We start from the raw sequence: 14,204 nt of genomic DNA on the forward strand, positions 1-14,204 counted from the left end.
TCCTGTTCTGGATGTTGTGGAAGATGTGTTTGCAGAGGCTGCTCTTAATCCTGATTCTTTGCCTCCTGCTCCTGTTAAACCGGATAGGTATTACAGGGTGCCTGAAGCTCATAAATATCTTTTAAGAGTCCTAGGGCGGACCCAGAAACTGTTAGTCAAGGGCCTAAGGGTGTCAAGGCTTCTGTTGTAAGAAATCCGGTTCCTCCAGATAAAGAGGCCAGGGCTTTGGATAGATGGGGAAAGAAAGTCTATACTTCTTCCACCTTAGCTATGAGGGCTTTGAATTGCCAGTTTCACATGTTGAAATACCAAAACTATCTACTTTCTCAATTGAAGTCCAAGGTAGATGCTCTGGAAGGTATTGAGTGTAAGGAATTACAGGATTTGGTACATGTTTCTGAACAGGTGGGTAAGCATTCTTTGCAATGTGGTTTTGATGCTGTACAGGCCTCGTCTAGGGTGGCTGCCACTGGGTCAGTTCTTCGCAGGCACGCCTGGCTGAGGGATCAGAATATATCTGACCATGTTAAGACAAGGATTTTAGATGCTCCTTTACAGTCTGATGTGTTGTTTGGTTCTCCTGTGGAGGCAGTCTTAAAGAAAATGGAAGACAAGGCTAAGTCTATGCAGACTGTTAAAGATTTTTTGCAGGTTCAGCATCCGAAGTTTAGTAGGAATTGGCCTGCCAAGGGGTGGACGTATCCTTCTTATGATTCCCAGTCTAGGGGTAGATCTAGACGTGGTAGGGGCAGAGCTCAGGGCTCTTTCAGGCCTAGAACAGGGAGTTCACCTGCACAGTCTTGGTGAGGGCAGGGGTCAGTCCTTTCGTAAACAGGCCCAATGACCTACCTTTTCAGCTGCCAGAGCCTTCTCGTCTGGCAGCACCTTTGGGAGGAAGGTTGGCACTTTTCAAGGAAAATTGGAGTTTAATTACCCAAGACAGATGGGTATTGGATATCATACACCAAGGTTACAAGTTTTATTTCCATACCTTGCCTCCTTTCAAAGGCATGCCAGACGTTCCTCCTCAACAAAGAATAGAGGCTCACAAACAAATTTCTCTGCTACTTCAAATTGGGGCCATACAGCCGGTCCCTCTGCCAGAAGTGGGCCTAGGATTTTATTCTCGCCTGTTCCTAGTACCAAAGAAGGGGAACACGTGGAGACCAATTTTGGATTTATCTATCCTCAACACTTATCTGGACATTCCCAAGTTCAAAATGTTGACGTTACAACAGCTTTTACCTCTGCTGGGCAAAGATCACTGGATGGTAACTCTGGATCTCAAGGAGGCTTACCTTCATGTTCCTATCAGACTAAGTTGCAGGAAGTATCTGCGTTTTGGCTGGGACTTCTCATTATCAGTTCTCTGCATTGCCCTTTGGCTTATCTACTGCGCCCAGAGTGTTCACGAAAGTTCTGGCTCCAGTGATAGCTTTCTTCAGGCTAAAAGGAATACAGATTTATCCTTATTTGGACGATTGCCTGATTCTGGCTCAAGGAAGGGACGAACTTCTTCATCATTTGCAATATGTGATAGCAGTGCTAAGATGCCTGGGGTATTCTGTGAACGAAATAAAGTCCAGTCTAGTACCCTCTCAGGACATGTGCTTTCTGGGTGTAAGACTGAATACAGCATCCCAGATGGCCTTTTTGACCCCAGACAAACAAAAGAATCTTTCCCTTTACTTCCATCAATTGTCTCATCAGTCCAGGCTGACTGCAAGGACAGTCCTTCAAGCCTTGGGGTTCATGGCATCTTGTATTCTGGTGCTTCCCAATGCCAAACTGCATATGAGGAAGCTACAATGGTATCTCAAAAATGTATGGACACAGCACTGTCAGGATATGGACACTGTCATTCAGATAATACCTTGCATTCAAAAGGAATTTTTGTGGTGGGCTCAGGAATGTCACCTAAACAAGGGACTCTCTGTGACCCGGCCAGAGGCGAGTCAGATTCTAACGACAGATGCCTCAGACAAAGCTTGGGGAGCTCATCTAAATGGAAAGTGGATACAAGACAAGTGGCCTGCCAGACTACAACATCTACATATCAACTTGAAGGAGATGTTAGCAGTCCAATTTGCATTAATAGCTTTCAAGGATTTACTTCTTCCAGGGCAGGTGTTGATTCTAACAGACAACACAACTGTCATGTGGTACATCAACAAGCAAGGGGAACACATTCTTATCCTCTATGCAGGCAAGCAATGATTTTGTGGGAGACTGCTCTCAGTTTACAGATAAATCTTCAGGCAAGGTTTCTGCCGGACGCACAGCACTCCTTAGCAGATGTGTTGAGCAGACGAATTATGGATCCCCACGGGTGGAAATTGGATCCTCATGTATTTCAGAAATTGACAGTGTCATGGGGAACTCCAGACATAGATCTGTTCGCTTCTCCACTAAACTACCAGCTGCCAAAGTTTTGCACAAAAGGTTTCATCCCACAGCCTGGAAAGTGGATGCTCTTTCTTTCAATTGGAGCAATCTTCATGTGTATGCCTTTCCACCTCTGCCTCTCCTCCCAAAGGTACTCCTAAAGGTCAGACAGGACAAGCCAAAGATGATTTTAATAGCTCCAGATTGGCCTCGACAGCACTGGTACCCTTTACTGAGAAGTCTGGTACGGGAGCCTCCATGGCCTTTGCCTTCGATTCCACACCTGCTGTCTCAGGAGAACAGTCATTTACTCAATGTCAAACTTCACTCTCTTCACCTAACAGCCTGGCATATTCTGTTTTGAACCCTGGAGGGTCTCAACTTCCACAGCACGTTTTGAATGTTATTTTGGAAGCCAGAAGGCCTAGTACAAGGAAAGTGTACGCAGATAAATGGAAGAGATTTTTATTTTGGAGTGCAGCTAAGGAATTTGATGTTTCTGAGCCTAATTTAAGTGTGGCTCTTCAATATCTTACTGAGTTACTGGACAAAGGTTTGTCCTTCTCTTCTATTAAGGTTCATGCTGCAGCAATTTCGGCTCACTATGACTGTGACCCACCATTGTTTTCTCATCCTTTGTTCAAGCAATTCCTTAGAGGGGCAAAGAATATAAGACCCCCACATAGAGCTCCTACTCCTGCTTGGGATCTCAATTTTGTGTTGGAGAAACTCACTCTACAACCTTTTGAGCCTGCAGCTACTGCCGAGTTGAAATATTTATCATGGAAGACTGCTTTTTTGTTGGCCATTACCTCTGCAAGAAGGGTTTCTGAATTACAGGCCCTTATGTCAGTTGAGCCTTTCTTAATTTTCCATAAGGATAGGGTATCTTTACGTACTAATCCTTCCTTTATGCCTAAAGTGGTTTCTAGTGTGGCTTTAAACCAAACTATTCATTTGCCTACTTTTTATGCAAATCCCCAGAATAAAGGGGAAAAGATTTTGCACACTTTAGATGTACACAGGCAGTTGCGATATTATTTGAGCAGAACTAAAGGGTTCAGGCAGTCTCAGCAGTTATTTGTTTCTTTTGCTTTGAGTTCTCAGGGCAAGCCTGTGTCAAAACAAACTATTTCTAAGTGGATTGGGTTTTGCATTGCTTTCTGTTATTCCCATCATGGTAAGGAGATTCCAGCTGGGATTAGGCCTCATTCCACTAGGGCTACTGCCACTTTGACAGCTTTTCTAAGGGGGGTGGCAACTAAAGATATTTTGGAGGCAGCTACTTGGAGTTCAGTGCATACTTTCTCTAAGCATTATCACCTTCCACTTTACTCTAAATCTAGGGCTGGTTTTGCCACTGCTATTTTACAGGGCATTTTGGCAGCTCCTGCTGCTTTATAGTTTTGCCATCCTCCCTTACCTCTGCTTTGGGATTCTACCCAAGTGTAAGGACTGCAGCAATGTGAGATGAAGAACATAGTACAGTTTTGTACCTACCATAAATGTAGATGTTCGAAGATCCACATTGCTGCAGTCCAATTTACCCTCCCTCCTTCCCCTCTGTAGTTAGAGGCGGTTGTGTGGGTTGGGTTGTAAATATTGTGTATATTGTATATATTGTACATATTATTGGTGCAAGGGTGGTTGGTTGGTTGTTTGCTGTCTTTTGGTTTTGACCTTTCTTTTTGGGGTCTTCTGACATCTGGGGCAAGAAAAGACTGAGGATATGACGTCGGTCAGGCGCATTTGTACCCTGACGTCCTGATGTCAGTCTTATGCGCCTTGACCGACGTCAGCCTTATACTTTGATATTCGGGCCGACCGAGGACAGCGGACTACCCAAGTGTAAGGACTGCAGCAATGTGGATCTTCGAACATCTACATTTATGGTAGGTACAAAACTGTACTTTTTTAAGACTTTCCTCGTGTAATTTCCTTAAAGCTTTCTCACATTTTTCAAAATCGGACAATACTGGATTCAAAAGGGGATTAAATATGCTTTTCCTCCATAATCCGTTATTGGAGAAATCAAGGTCACCGTTTTTAAAAATCATTGCCAAGTTCTAGTTTCTTACAGATAACTTCAGTGTGTAAGCAAACATTTACCAAGCTAAAATGTTTTGAGGGCAATAAGATAAGGCCCTTTTCAAGTAAACTGTGCTGCAAACTAGAAACTGGTACATCATTGTAATTAAAAATGCTGAAATTGTTGACAGTAGTAACCTACAGCACCTAATAAAGGACTGTGAAAATTCATCAAATTTAACTCCCCTGTTGACCTTGCCATTGACCACAGCCCTTCCCGTCTAGGAGGGGTTCTTGTTCTTCTTCGAGTTTCTCCCCTTGGGCAACTTAAAATTCTGAACTGCCTGTGGTGAGAAAAAAAAACAGGATCGTTGTCGATATATATCCATCCCTCATCATTTAAATCAGTACAAATGGCATCCACCCTCGTGTCTAGTAATGGTGATGACACCAAGGGTCTTTTTTTGCAATTGTTCACATCTGGCCCATTGTTAGCTTTCTGGGGCCCCCAGCAATGTCAAGTTGGAGGCCCCCTGGGCACTTCTAGTTTATGTATCACCATGTCACTGCTCCCCCTCCTATCCATCCTTTTAGTTCATGCTGCAAACTTTTAGGAGTACTACACACAGACTGATCTGTAGCTACAATGCTGTTCTATTACAACAGACCTGTATACCACACTGTGTTGGCCCATCTCACAAAGGGACATTACAGTTATTGGTATTTAGTTGCAACAGTGGTACATTACAACAACTCTATGTATAGTGTTGGACTAAGGTGAAATGAGGCCCCAGGCATCTGCCTACTGTTTCAGTCCTCCCCTAAACAAACACACAGACACCCTCCAGAGCTTCCCTCTGTTCCTCCCCATGTTGGGCTTCTCATACCATACATATTACTTTTTTCTGACATTTTAACTTTTCTTCAGATTTTCCAAGAAGCTATAACTTTATATATGCTCTAAAGTGCTTTATAAGTATTTTTTTTTCCTTTTTTACAAAACCTTTTCATCCAGTGATGGTTTGAACAGAAATTATGATTAAGGGAAGGAATTCAGTGTTGCTGTTCAGCTTTAGTTTTCATTGCATTCTTTCAACACACCGTTCCTGTCCAAGACAGCACAGTAATAACCATTTAGGAAATAACTCAATTAAGGCGTGCCCAATGGGATGCATTTTAGAAAATTTCCCAATCTTTTAATCCAACAGTGGCCTAAACAAAATTTCAGTCTTATTTTTTTCTTTTAATGAAGGCATAAGTTGTGCCCGAGGCTTAATGTTCAAAGCTGACAAAATAGTTCACAATAAACTAACAAGCTAATTTTTGTGAGGATACACAGATCTTGTTTGGGAATACTGCCTGCCTCCGTAATCCCACAGAAAAGACCGCCACTGCCTATGCATCCCTATGGTGTTATATTAGGATGAAAGCAGAGGTTCAAATGACCACAGTCATGTATTTCAATTGACTGATGAAATCCATATGTATAGCATGCCTCCTCAGTCCTTACTCCCCAAAAGGCAACCACCTGTATACGTGCCTGATGTTTGATTGTGAGGAAAGTGAAGAAAAAGTAATTACTGCAGTAATGTATTCTACTTTTGTTGCTCCTAGGCAGTACACTGCCTGTACAGGAGCTTAAGTTACTTTCTTTGTACACTTGTTAAATCTGTTAGCAAAGTAAAGAAAACAATGACCAGACAATCACAGCCTCCCTCCCCCCACAAACATAACCTACAGCAATTTTCTGTACACAACATATGAGCAGGGCTGGTTTTAAAATGGGTATGGTTGAGAAGAAAGGCCATTATCAATTTTATCCTAAAGGGGTCATATCATAGCCCTGTTCAGGTTAAAGAACATAGTCAAAAAATTAAGCATTTTTTCTCCTCATTTTTCCCAACCAAAAAAGTAGCTTGTGTGGGGCCCCCACAAAGTCAAAGATGATTAAGGGAGCCCCCTATCTATTTATGCAGTCTGGGGAGTGGGGGGGCCACCAGATTCCTAGAAGATCTAAGTTTTTGAATGTTCTGTGATGTAGTTTATGCCTTACTTTTGAAATGTAATTACTTGTTAGCTGCTGCATTTTTAATGATACCCAGAAGAATAATGTGGAAGTCCCAGCAATATTGGATGTGTGCACTGATAAAAATCAGTAATATGTTTTACACACGTACACAGGTCACAGCAATACTAGTTTTGTACTTAGTTCAGACACTTCTACTGCCACACTAGATCAGTGACTGCTGTTTAGTAGTCATCAAACAGCAGCAGGGATAAATCATTCTTATTTACCTCATTGAGGAATAAATGAATACCTGTCACTATCCCTGATTTCAGAGATATTCCTTGATTTTGTCTAATAATTTTGCTCTGTCCTAAAAAAATTCAATCTTCAGTGTTTTCTATAATTTATTGTCCAAAAATGCATGTTGATGCAAAATGTATCATTCTAGTAACTTTTTAAGTGAATTAGAGTAATATTTAAAATGTGTTTCTCATTTTGAGCCTTTATTCTGCTATTATTTTTGGCACTGAGCAGAAGTCTTCAGCAAAGATATTGAAAGTTATAGTATCTGGTGTTCGGCCAGTATTTATAAAACTCCCTGAAAAAGAAACCATCCCTGAAGATCAGAAGCATCTGCTTTTCTTAAAATCCAAGGTGTGCACTAAGATTGGTCACTCTGGGCTACTGACCTCTGTAGTGTAAAGAGTGTAATCAAAAATTAATACTTTTTTTCTACTTATTTTTCCCCATCCAGCAGCAGCTTTTGTGGGGCCCCACACAGTCAAGGATGATTAAGGGCCCCCTGCAGCCTCAAGTATTGCAGGTACCTAAAACTGGCTATATTGTTAGTTTTAGTGAAGAGGATGTCCACTAACACAGTTTAACTAAGCCAGGGGTATTATGTCAGTGGTAAAATATTTAATGGAATTGTAAAGCCTCTTACTTGACAAAATGCTGTTACTATAAGATCTTTGAATTTTGAAAAATATATAAATAACAGTTATTGTCACCTGGTTTATTAAGTATACAAGTTTGCTGTACTAACTTTTGTTGGTTTGACAGACAAGTTACAAAATATCGAGATAAGATAACTTGCTGTGGTCGGGAACCCCCCCCCCCCCCAAGATCAGGGGGCCCCCAGCGACCACAGGGTTCGCTGGTGCCTAAAGCTGGCTGTGGTTTATGTTAACATCAAGTTTGTTCACTTTAATGCCATCAAGGGTCAGATAAGCCATACCATTTTGGTAAGCAATTTCATACATTTTAAGTTTATGGTGTTTACATTCATTCATGCCCTTCACATATTCAGCATCTTTATTAATTATAAAATTGTAAGAGGCCTGTTAAAAGCCAAATGAAAGGTCCTTAAACACAGATCTATTAAGAGACGATAATTCACTGGTAATAATTTCAAGTTGTAGTACATTGCCCTTTATAATCGATACCATTAAGTCATTTCCAGGTTGATCAAAAAAGTTCAAAATATCTCTATGAAACTCCAAATGTTTTCTTCCACAATCGGAATCCCTTAGGAACCTGGCATACCCTAATACATTATTTGAAGAAAATAATATCCATTTGAATAGAATGTTGCTTGTATAACAATTTTTCCATTTTCTTTAGTTGCATAATCAGAGTCATGTTTACCCACAGGTTCATTGAAAAATCTAAAGATCATATTTAACAAGTTGTTGAACTTAAATCTACTTTCTTGTAGACTACTCTACTTTGTCAATGGAAAAATGAGTAATAAAATTGTCCATGTTGGTGGCCTGCTGATTCGTTCCTCTGGGTTGCTGATGAATGTCTTCAGGTTGTATTTTTCATCAGCAATTCTATTAATTTGGTTAATTATCACTCAGGTTGTTAGTATCTGCCTCATTGAAGGAAAAGTTGTGAGTTAATGAATCCTACAACTCCTGTGAGAGAATGTTAGGTTCGGCACTGAAAACAACCAACCAAAACAAACCAGAAACAAGCATCAACCCCAAAATCCATAGATTCAAATTCCAAGAAAAACAAAGTAACAAATTTCCACAATGAACCTACACAAAAACAATTGCTTGACAGCATATTTATTGTAAACGCTAATCGCTTTTGTCTAGTAAAACAGACTTCCCCAGAACAAAGTATATAAACTCACAACCAACTTTAACAATTAAGTATTTAAATAGGGTGCCATCCACAATCAACTGATGATGCTCATAACACTGTACTAGTGTTTAAGTCCATTTAAAAAGACAGTAACCCAAAAATACAACTGCATGTTCTCTGAAGAGAAAATAAGTAAAACCATGAAAAGATGTGATGGTATAAAATATACAGTTCAAAAGTAAAACCACATTAATAACTAATTGTAAGAAAATTCTAAATAAATTGCAATTCTGGTGGCATAGTTTACTCTAGGAAAAATGTAAACATTCCTCAAAACATTAGGCATACTGTGTCACATTGAAAAAATGTATCCACAGTACTTGCAGTTGTTATATCTAGTCGTACCTGTCTTATCCCAACTAGCAATAGGCATCTCCAAAATATTTTTTATATTTTTACCATTTCTAAAGGTAAACCCAAATGAAGGTCCCACCACTTGCTTGTATGTTATCAAAATGTATTAAAATATTCCTGTCTGATGCAATACTATCTTTATTCTTGTCCATCCCTTCAGAGTATGTAATAATCATGGAATGTTTCATTTTATTTTGATAATTGGAGAATCTCTGTCTGCATTTAACAACCCTATCCTTTAAAATAGGGGCAAAACTGGTCCATCCTGCCCTGAACCAAGTCATCCTTTATTTTTTGCAATAATTCAGTGGGTATACCCTTCTAGTTAATAATTGAATAAGATAATCAGAGTAAAAAATTCCGTATCACTTGTTACCAGTCTAGAAATATTTGTACCATTTGTTCCTTGACCACACTTAGCTTTTGTTTGTAGGGATGGCAACTATTAAAGTGTAAGTAACTGCTGGAAATTACAAAAAAAAATAAAATAGACATGTCTTCAGGAAATCAAAAAAATGCATCCCAAACACTTTTAAAAGGTGAAGAAAGTAAAATATTCAGTTCCCAATACAATAATACCAAATTGGCACACACAGGGGGGCAACCCGCTCCTATTGCCATGCCCTCCATGTTGGTGGCCTGCTGATCCATACCTCTGAGTCATTGTTGAATTTCTTTAGGTTGTATTTTTTGCGTCAGCAATTGTATTAACCTGGTTAATTCCCCAACCAGGTTGTTAGCCCCCACCTCGTTGAGGGAATAATTGTGAGGTGTTAAATGCAGAGATAGATACTCCAGTTACCAAAATAAACTTAAACAGTCCATGATGACGGAGTGGACAAGATTAAAGATATTATTGCATCAAATTGGAATATGTTAATGCATTTTTGATAGCATATATTAAGTGATGGGACCTTTAGAAAAGGCAAGGAAATGCATTGGTAGCTGGGATGGGTACAAGTAGATATAAGAACTGCAAGCAATGTGGATATATATTTTTCAATGGGACACAATATGCCTGATGTTTTGAGGAATGTTTCCCTTTTTCCTAGAGCAAATTGTACTACCAGAGTGGTGGTTTATCTTGCTCTCTGTTGTTCCTGTGAGGCATTTTATGTTGGGAAAACTGATCACATCCTCAGGGATAAATGTATGAACATTCTTATGCCATAAGAACTCAAAATTTGAAGAATGCCACAGTTAGACATGCTAGAACTTGTAACAGCTTTAGGAGTTTTATTATTTTACTACTGGAAAGTCTTTCATTAGGGCTGTTCTTAAAATCAGGAAAACTACTTGGAAATCTGAGAGTTATGGTGGCAGGCTAAACTTCAGGCACATAAGCCCCCTGGGCTCAGTGACATGATTAATATTAATTGTTAAAACAGAGAGCCCTTATGCTAAACTGATTGAATTGGAATTTATTTAGAATTTTTTTTTTACAATGAATTATATTAATGTGGTTTTAATTTTCATACCATCACACATTTTCATGGTTTTATTTATTTTTTCTTCAGAGAATATGCAATTGTATTTCTGGGTTACTGTCTTTTTAAAGGAACGTTAAAACTAGTACAGTGTTACGGACATCATCAGCTGATGCTAGATGGTGCTCTATTTAAATACTTAATTGTTTAAATTTGGTTGTGAGTTTATAAACTGTGACCTGAGGAAGTCTGTTTTATCAGATGAAAGCACTCAACGTTTACAATAAATGTCCTGACAGGCAATTGTTTTTGTGTAGGTTCATTGTGGATTCTGTTACTTTGTTTCTCTTGGATTTTGAATCTACAGATTTTGGGGTTGACGATTGTTTCTAGTTTGCCTTTTTAACTATTGGAAGAAAAAAATGGAAGGACTACCATTTATACAAAAGTGTGAAATTATATCTGGTGTACACAAATTCTAACAGAAATTTGGAAGAAAAAGTTTTTGAAGAGAAGGTTCTAGCATGTGCTGGTACAAATTCTGTCTGATCTTTTCTGCAAGCTCTGTTTTGAAGATTAGTGTTACATTGAGCACTTTCCATAAGTCTTCATTTGTAACACAGAAAATAAATGGAGATGTATATGAATACAAGTCTGAATACAATTGTTTATCGGTATTATAATCCATAATAATGTATTCTGATGCATTTAGTAATATTGTTTGATTTTATTTTTCAGATTTTTCCAAGGAAAATTATAACCTAATCAGCAATGACCTCAGAATTCTGAGGATGCAAAACAAGAAATGTTATTTTCCTTTTCATTATTGTGCATACCCAGATGCAAGATGATGCCTTGTTTGAGGAACTTCTAATGAAGAAGCAACATGAGTCATTGTACTGGTGGAGTAGACAGACAGAGATGAAGATTATTTATCAAAAGTGAAGGGCAGTAGGCAGCATAGTACAAAAGTAATGTTTGTTATTTGTTATGAAATGAGTACTTCAAATTGTACAAAGGATGTCAAGTTTTGTAAAATAAATATGATCCTGTCAGATTGTGCCAATACAGTGTTTGAGTATTCCTTTAAAACAAATTATTCTTTTCTTCCTTGGGTGAGTTTTTTTCAGCATCTTTTTGTCAACAACATTTATTTTCTCAAACAGTATTTAGTACAGTTGTCAGTGCAGTTAGTAACATTCATAACAACTAATGAATTTTTGTTTGTTTTCAGTGCGCAGTATATATTCTTCATCCTAGTAATATTTAACAGTACACAGTATTTCATATTGTATGCCTTCTTATTAAAGCCATAAAGTTTATTTCTGCTTGCCATCAGGTATCTACTAATGTCCTTCTATTCACATGTTGCAGTATTCAATACGCTTGAAGTATCCCTCTCTTGCAACCCGAACATCCAGCCAGTCTTCAAAAGTTTGTATTCACTGCAAGGTGCATGGGACATCTGACGGGGCCAAGAGAACATGGGCCATAAAAGTGACGTCTGCATGCACAAGACCCCAGAACTTCTGTGTCGCCAGCTGAATGTCAGCTGTTCCTGCCGCACAGGCAATCGGATCATACTTCCTTCAGGTAAGTACCCCATCGGGGACTTTTTATTGTCTAGTCATTGCATACTAGTGTTTTGCTCATGTCATTTAGAAAGGGTAAATGTAAGTGTGGTCATCAGATTCCACACAAAGATGCCCACGAACTCTGCCTTTTTTGCCTAGACAATCCCACGACCATAAGGTCTGCTCCATTTGCAAGGCCTTCATCCCGAAAACCCTGTGTAGCAGACTCCATGCTCTCAAGATCTACCTGGAGAACCAGAGACTTAGACAGCTAGCTTTAGGTGTGGAGGGGATGTCCGACCTGCCTGCTGAGCCACCCAAGAAAAAGGCAAAGACCACAAGGCCTGAGACTATAGCTGTACCTCCGCCTTCCAATGTTCATGCTGTGGCCGACGGCCGGGAGGAACGATTGTTTCCTGACAATTCAGGTGTAGCGGGCACCAGTTTGGAAGCTGCATAACCCTGTGTGGCAGGCACATCCCCCGGAGGTCTTGCAGACATCGGTTTCTGACATAGAGGGGCAACCTAGGCTGGTGTAGGTCGATCAGGCGGACACATCTCATATCACTCTGGCATCATCCCTAGGCCTTCTACTACCCAGTCACCTGCTAGGCCTGCCTTAAAGAGGAAAGAAAAGAATAAACATATTTCTTCCCCAGTGGAAAGCCAACCAGACTGGCAGACTTTCTCGCAAAGCTTCTTCAATGCTTTCATGGCCCTGAGTCCTGCTACCTTTCCAGTGTCTGTAGCTCCCCCACCTGCCTTAAGTCCTAGGCCCCAACCCTTGGACTCTCAACCCTTGATGGAGGAGGAGGAGGAATCTTTTGAATCCTCTTCAGAGGAATCTCTCTCTTATGTGTCTCAACTACCCTTCCCCCCGGTTATACCTCTCCAGAGGAAGAGTCTGCAGAAGCAGACTCCCCAGCGGAAGACCTCACCTTTGGTGAGACCATTGCCAAGATGAGGGATTCAGATTGGATTCATCTGAGATGACAGTTACAGAAAAGGTACTATGATCTTCTCCGGGTGGATTCCCCTGCTCCTTCATCAATCCCCCCAGTGCTGCCTGCAGTGCAGCCTCCTTGAACCCAGACCCTCAGCCACCTGCTCCACATAAACCTGATAGGTTCTATAAAGTCCGAGAAACTGCCAAAGTCCTAGTGAAGTGCCCTGGCATAATCTCAGTTTCTGCTGACAAGGCCTCCAAGTCCCTGCCTTCTTCTTCCCTCCTACCCACAGACAAAGACAGTAAGGCCATGGCACACTTGGGCAAAAAGGTTTTTACTTCCCCCACCCTGGCATTCAGGGCTATCAACAGTCAGACACATATGTCCAAGTATGCTTTGACTCTTTTAGAACAAATTTCCAAATAGTTACCTGATATCTCTAACTCCCCCGCTAAAGCTCAACTGTCCAGCCTCAGTTCCTTGACTTCTCAGGTCACTAGACATTCTGTCAGGTGCAGCTATGATGCAGCTGAGGCCTCAGCTAGGTCTGCTGCATCAGCTGCTGTCATTAGGAGGTACTCATGGCTAGGACTTCAGCCACTGTCTGATGACATCAGGGCTAAGGTCCTTGATGCTCCTTTAGACAACTCTGCCTTGTTTGGTTCCAAGGAAGCAGAGCTTTTTAAAACCTTACAACAAAGGGGGAAAGAACTTCAGGACCTTAAGCACCTGTTTGTCTTCCCTATTCCTGAGTTCCAAAGAAATTTCCTATCCAGGACTCAATTCTTTAGGAGGAGCTGTGCTCTGACCCCACCACCCAGACCAAGGAAAGCTTCCAGGAAACAATCCACTCCTGTCAGACCTGCCCAGACCCCAGCTCAAAAGTATCACTTTCAGAACAGGGCAGGTAGTCTGTGACTATCTACCATTTCTGAACCCCCCCCCATCCCACTGACAGTGAGGTTCTTTCACTATCTTCCAGTGTGGAGATGCATCACTACAGACAAATGGGTTCTTTCCATAAAAGAAAACAGGTACTTTATGACCTGGATCACTATCCCATCAGAAAAGGTACTCCTCAGCCCCCAAAAGAGCAGCCCCTCCTTTATCCACCTGTTCTGAAGAACCATGAGGCCCAGAGCACCATCCAGCCCATCCCACTAACAGAGGAAAAGGCTTCTATTCCAGGCTTTTTCTAGTCCCAAGAAAAGACAGACCCTGGAGGCCAGTCTTGGACATTTCTCATTTAAACCTCTTCCTGCAAGTGCCGACCTTCCAGATCCTCACTTTGCAAACACTCTTCTCCTTGATCTTTCGTCAAGGATTC

At 40.7% G+C, this 14,204-nt stretch overlaps 1 protein-coding gene across 1 annotated transcript in view; it reads left to right on the plus strand.

The window, feature by feature from the left end:
* Positions 1 to 11,417, plus strand: part of TBC1D7 (TBC1 domain family member 7) — a 1,434,943-nt gene extending 1,423,526 nt beyond the window's left edge. The window contains exon 8 of the mRNA XM_044064902.1: positions 11,095 to 11,417. The gene's annotated coding sequence lies outside the window, so the exon portion shown is untranslated. The remainder of the gene's footprint in view (positions 1 to 11,094) is intronic.
* Positions 11,418 to 14,204: the final 2,787 nt, after the last annotated feature.

This window comes from Protopterus annectens, chromosome 3.part0, assembly GCF_019279795.1.
Source record: "Protopterus annectens isolate FY-2018-M chromosome 3.part0, PAN1.0, whole genome shotgun sequence".
Taxonomy (NCBI): Eukaryota; Metazoa; Chordata; order Ceratodontiformes; family Protopteridae; genus Protopterus; species Protopterus annectens.